Here is a 6,000-nt window from a genome sequence, read left to right on the forward strand (position 1 = left end):
CCAGAATGCCAGAGGTGATTCATGAGCACAGAGCCAGGAGTAAGCCCTGAGCATTGCAGGGTGTGGCCAAAAAACAAAACAAAGCAAAATGAACACAGTAGCGTTACTGTGTGTGCCCAGCCCGACTCCAGGGCCCAAGCAGCAGCCAGAGCGTCCAGAAGGGACTTTTAGGCCTCCCTCAACAAGGAATGGGGCACCCTCGGTGCAGCCCCTCAACTGCACACCGGGAGGCACTGCTCAGTACAAGGGGCCACAAGAGATCAAGGCACTGGCCTAGCATGTGGCTGGTTTGAACCCCAGGTGCCATGGGTGGTCACCCAACACAGCCAGGGTCTCTCAACCACAGGACCAGGTGTCCCTGAGTACCACTGGCCGAGCACCCCCAATGCACTTCACAGTCTGGGAGCCAACACAGAACAGGGCATGGAGCACAGAGACCGGGTCTTTTCCTCCTTTCTGTTTCCGCAGACGGGCTCCCTCACCTAGTCCATCCCTTCCTCTCCTCCTTCGAGCAAGGCCAGTGGGGGGCCCTCTGATCAGGTCAATCTTAACCCCGCTGGCCGGGTGAGGGAGTTCTCACTCAGCACCCGTTTCTTCTACTTCTTTTGGGGCACACTCTGGCGGTACTCACGGTTCGCTCATGACAGGGCTCAGGGGAACCACAGGCGACACGATGCCGGGGTGGCTCCCGGGCTGGCACAGGGAAGGCATGCTCCCTGCCTACTGTACTATGGCTCTGGGGTCCCCTCTGCAGGTGTTTTGCGGCAGGGGTGGGGGGAGAGTTCTCCTGATTTTGTAGTTTCCCCCCCCCCCTGTAATACTCTACTGCCTAAAATGTTTTTTTATTCTAGTAGTTAAGGTACCCTGTTTATTTAGGTTTTGGGGCCACACCTGGCAGCGGTGCCCAGGGCTTCCTCCTGGCTCTGAGTTCAGGGATCAGATCCCTCCAGGAGGGACTCAGGGGACTACAGGGGGTGTCAGGGATTGAACCCAGGTGTGCCACATGCCCGGCAAGCACCTCACCCACGGCCCTATCTCTCCAGTCCACAAGGTACTACACTTAAATAGTTTAGCATTATGGGCTCAATAATGTTATTATCAAGGTAGTTATTGCCCCTCACCACCATCAAGTGGCCGATATCCCACACCATTGTCCCAGTGTCACACCCAGTCCATTCCTTCAGTCCCCCTTGCTGGTAATCTCAGTTGTGATCCAAGGCCAAGGTCTTGTCACTGTTCTCACACTGTCTATGTCCGTGCACTGTCGCTCTGTTCCCCGGATCATCCTGTGTGTGTCCTTCTCAGACCCACCCTCCCTCCACGCCGTCACCTCTCCTTACTCACTCACCTGTCCTCCCATATCAGAGAGATGGGACATCACAGGTGGACACAATCTTTTAGAATTAAAGGGCTTGTGTGAGGGAAAACCAGTTCATATGCGAATCGGACTCAGCGCTGTAGCCGACCTTCTGGCACAGAAACTGCTGGTGCTCTGTCCCCGGCTGTGCCGCGCTGCCCTGCGTCGAGGGGCCCGCTGGCGCTGGCCATGGCATGCACGCCCTTCCCTGCCCATCTCTGTCCCAGACTGGGCCCTGACGCCTGTGTGCCCTGGGCCCGGTTCCTTCCACACACTTGCACTGTGGGCACATAGGCTTTGTGTAAGTGGGAACCCTGTGTTCGATCCCTGGGTCCACGTGATACCCTAGACTGCCAGGTGCAGCACAGCCACCCCCAATCCCACTCCCCCCAAAAAGCAGCACGGTCCTGCATCCCACAAGCAACAGCAAGGAAAGAAAGCGCACGGGAGCAACAAGAGGGAGGAAGTGACAGGGATCTGCAAAGGAAGCAACCTGTGTCTCCATCCCGTTCCTGCTGCAGCCCTTGGGAAGAAAGACCCGCGTGCCCTGGAACATTCCCAGAGGAGCGAGGGGGATGGGCACCACCAAGGCGGGCCCCGGGCGGAGCCTCCCAAGGTGCGGCTGGCAGCCCAGCCCCACTCAGTCCCCCAGAAATAAGGAGTTCCCTCCTCTTCCTCCCTGCATTTCAGGAACCAGAAGTCACAAATACTGCTTCTGAACACTTTTTTGTCCAATTAGCAAGTGTCCAAAATGTCTAAAGCTTCACTGAGTGGCAGGACAGGTAGCCAAGAGAATCTGCAGTCCTCTGTGGGGATGGTTTAAAATCGCCAAGGGCTGAGGCCGGAGACACAGAAGGGTACAGTTAGCCACAAGCTCTCCGTCTCCGGGTCTCACAGAATAGTCTCGGGCCAAGGAGAGTCCAACGAGCCCAGGGCCCACCTACAGGCAAGAGCTGGTAAGACCCCGAGGACGGCACGGTGTGGTGGGCCAAGCAAACACGGGGCCGGAGAGACAGGACAGCACGGAGGGCACCTGCCTTGCTCGTGGCCGACCGGGTTCGATCCCCAGCATCTCCAGGAGTAACCCGAGCACCGCCAGGTCGGGCCCGCACCCCGCCACCTCCCACCCCGTAAATACGCCTCTCCACTGTGGGAAGACAGCAATTACTGGGCATACTACACAGCACGCCCTGCCACCAGGAGGCACGGGGCTTAAACGCTTCACTGTCCCACGGGCCCACTCTCCAGACCCGACACTGCTTAAGGGGAAACTCAGGCCCGGACTCAGGCGCTTCTGGGCGAGAAGGCCGGGCCCTCTCAGCGCTCCGTGGGCTGACACTCGCTCACCAGCATCCTCTCCCTTGTCTCCCCGTATACGCATATATATGGTCTGGGGGCCACACCCGGCAGTTCTGGCTCTGCACTCGGGTGGGGTTCCGGGGTGGCAGGGATCGAACTCCAACTGGCCGCTGTCCTCTCAGCCTGCTCTAAGTACAGGACTGCTGGACATTCGAGGGTCAGGGGCATGTCTGGCAGGCTGCGGCCCATGCTCTGCATGGGGGAGGCCGGAGTTTGACCCGTGGCACCACAGACGCCCAGAGCAATTCCAGGTGTGGCCCCAAAATTCACAATGGGGCACAGCAATAGCACAGTGCCCACAGCTGACCTGGGTTCGATCCATGGCATCTCATACGGTTCCCTGCGCAGAGCCAGAGGTAAATTCCTGAATGCAAAGCCATCAGTAACGTGAGCACTGCCAGGTGTGACCCCAAAACCAAAATAATCAATTTTTTTCAACAAATAAAGAATAACCCTCCAGGTACAATTGAGCTGTGTTTTTTCAATGTTATACATCGCATTTTGTCAATGGTTCCTCTAATCTCACCGTCAAAATTACCCCCCCCACACACACCCTATGTTCTCTGATCAAACTGAACTCCCTAGTTTATCAGGCCTTTGACCACTGTGTCAATGACAGAAGCATGATATCAGAACTTGTAAAAAGAGGGTTACAAAAAAAAATTCAAAACATGGGCCAGAGACCAAAGCAGTGAGGGCACTAGCCTTGCAAGCAACAATCCAGGTTTGATCCCTGAGCGCAGAGCCAGAAGTAAGCCCTGAGCACCACCGGGTGTGGCCCAAAAAACGGGAAAAAGAAATTCTGTAAAACATGGAGCCAGAGAGATAATATAGCAGGTAAAGTACTGGCTTTGCATGCCCAGCCCACCCAGGGCCAATCCCCAATCCTGGAGTGACCCCTGGGGACCACTGGGTGTGGCTGCCCCCCCAAATTCTATAAGGTTATGCTCAATACCTTGTTAGACTTATGCTAACTAGGGGTTTCAAAATAATACAACAGGCCATATGGCCAAGCCCAGCTAATATAACTATCTATTACCAACCCACTAATGCTAAAAGCCAGTCTGTAGGCAGTTAAGAATTTAATCCAATTCAGAGACCAGCGTGAGCCAAATCTTTGGGCAGAGAAAAAACAATCCAATGAAGCATCTCTAATAAACACTGCTACTGCACATCTCAAACAGAAATGCGAATCCACTCAATTATTAGCTGAAAGCCAATTAACAGTAGTAGTTCAAAGGGGATCAGAGCCCCTTTCCCGGTGCCATTTACAGAGATAACCCTTGCAATAAGCCGACTTTGCAGGAAAGTCAAGCTCACAGAACAGAGCTTCGAGAAATCAAGAAATTTCTCATAAGATCTGTACGTTTTCATAACTGCCCAGGGACCCAGGGGCCCCAACCAAAGCAAACGCCCACCAGGCCCCGGGGCCGCCCAGATTGGAATCAAATCGGAGAGGGGGTTCGAAGGGGCGGGCGCCTGTTCTGCCCGGGCCCCATCCCACCGCCTCGCTGCCCACCAGCGGCCCACCCGCCTCTCCGGGCGCAATCCCAGGCAGAGAGCGCCGAGCACCGCCGGGTGTGGCCCAGAACCGAAAACCAAACGGCCTCTGGGCAAGCTCCCTGCACACCTCCGGCGGGAACGCGGCGGGGACCGGCCCCGGGAGGGCAGCCGGGGAGACGCGGGAGGCGGCGAGGGCTGCGGGGACACCCGGCCCGCGGGCTCGGCCGGCGGGGCCCGCACGGCCAGGGGGGCTACACGTCCACGGGGGCCGCGCGCCCATGCGCCCGACACCCACGGGGCCTACGTGTCCATGGGGGGCTGCACGTCCGCGGACGGAGGCAGCAGGGCGGCCCCGCGGCTCCCGCCCCGGCAGGAAACGTCGCCGGCGGGCGCGCCGGCCGAGCGGGGCGGGGGCCGGGGGTCGGCGGGCCCGGGCGGGGGTCGCGGGTCGGGGGTCGGGGGTAGACGGGCCCGGGCGGGGGTCGCGGGGCGGGGGTCGGCGAGCCCGGGCGGGGGCGGGGGGCGGGGGTCGGGGTCCGGGGCCGGCGGGCCCGGGCGGGGCGGGGGTCGGCGGGCCCGGGCGGGGGTCGGCGGGCCCGGGCGCGGCGGGGGCGGCGCGTGCCCGCGCGCGGCGAGGGGCGCGGGGGGCGCGGGACAAAGGCTTCGCGCGCGCCATCTTGGGGCGGCCGGCGCGCGGCCATTCATCGGAGCGGGCCGGGCCGGAACCGAGACCGCGGCCGGCCCGAGCCGCGCCCCACCCGCCCGCCCGCCCGCCCGCGCCCGCCCGGGCCCCCCGCCCGCCGCGCGGCCCGCGCCCTCACCTGGCGCCGCGTCCCGGCCGGCCCGGCGTCGGGCGTGCGGCGAGTCGCTCGGGCCCGCGCGGCCGCTGTCTCCCGGCCGTGCGCTGCGCCGCCGCCTCAGTCCGCCCCTCAGACGCCTCCAGCCATCGGGATGGGCGCGGCGGCCCCTGCCCGCAGCTCGGGAAACCCCGCGGCCGCGTCACCGCGCACGGCGCGCGCGCGCCCGCCGCCCGCGCGCCCCCGCCCCGCCCCGCGCGCGCGCCGCTTAAAGGGGCCGCGGCTGGAGCCCGCGCCGCGCGAGACCCGGCCTGCACGTGCTGCCGCCGCGCTCCCGGCCGGCCGTGCGCCAGGGGTGAGACGGGCCGGCCCCCAGAAACCTCCAGAATGTTCCGCGAGGGCAGGAGGGCCAGCCCCGGAGGGACGGGATGGGCGTTCATGGCGGCCCTTATCTCATCTGACAAGCCCCGCGCTTTGACCCCTGGCCGGGAACCTCGCCCCTCCAGCCCCTGCTGGCCCCGCGCCGTCCTCCCGTCGCCGTTGCCGTCGCCGGCCTCTCGGGGAGCCCGGGTCCTGCCCTGTCGCGGCGGGCGGCCAGCAGGCGGCCAGAGACAACCCTCCCTCCACCCCCCTGTCCCCCCTCTGCCCTCCCCCGCAGACCCCCCATCCCTCTGAGCCAACAGCGGCCGCAGCCCAAGCCCAGGTCCAGCGGCCCCCTACTCTGGGCACCGTTGCTCCTAAGCAAAGGCCACTGCGTTCCCTCTGGCTCCCACCACACGGTCCCCCCGCAGGACATCTCCCAGGCACACCGCCCCTCCCCTGCACTTTACCAGCTCCCCCTGCCCACCACCCTCTAGGACCAGAAGGGCACCGGGGTCCTGGGGAGCACAGGCCTGGGGGGCTCTGAGGCCAGGGCCTGAGCCACGTCCTGCACAGGAGTGAGGCAGCCTGCAGTGGGGGAGGGGCGGGAACAGAGGGCCGCAG

The 6,000-nt window shown here is 62.8% G+C and overlaps 1 protein-coding gene across 4 annotated transcripts in view; it reads right to left on the minus strand.

Annotated features, from left to right (window-relative positions):
- The window catches only part of GNB1 (G protein subunit beta 1), a 49,108-nt gene extending 43,898 nt beyond the window's left edge, over nucleotides 1-5,210 (minus strand). For 3 of the 4 annotated variants that reach the window (XM_055137816.1, XM_055137818.1, XM_055137817.1), the window contains exon 1: nucleotides 5,041-5,210. The gene's annotated coding sequence lies outside the window, so the exon portion shown is untranslated. The remainder of the gene's footprint in view (nucleotides 1-5,040) is intronic. The other variant, XM_055137815.1, reaches the window with a different exon arrangement.
- Nucleotides 5,211-6,000: the final 790 nt, after the last annotated feature.

The sequence above is a fragment of the Sorex araneus genome, chromosome 5, assembly GCF_027595985.1.
Source record: "Sorex araneus isolate mSorAra2 chromosome 5, mSorAra2.pri, whole genome shotgun sequence".
NCBI classification, from domain to species: domain Eukaryota; kingdom Metazoa; phylum Chordata; class Mammalia; order Eulipotyphla; family Soricidae; genus Sorex; species Sorex araneus.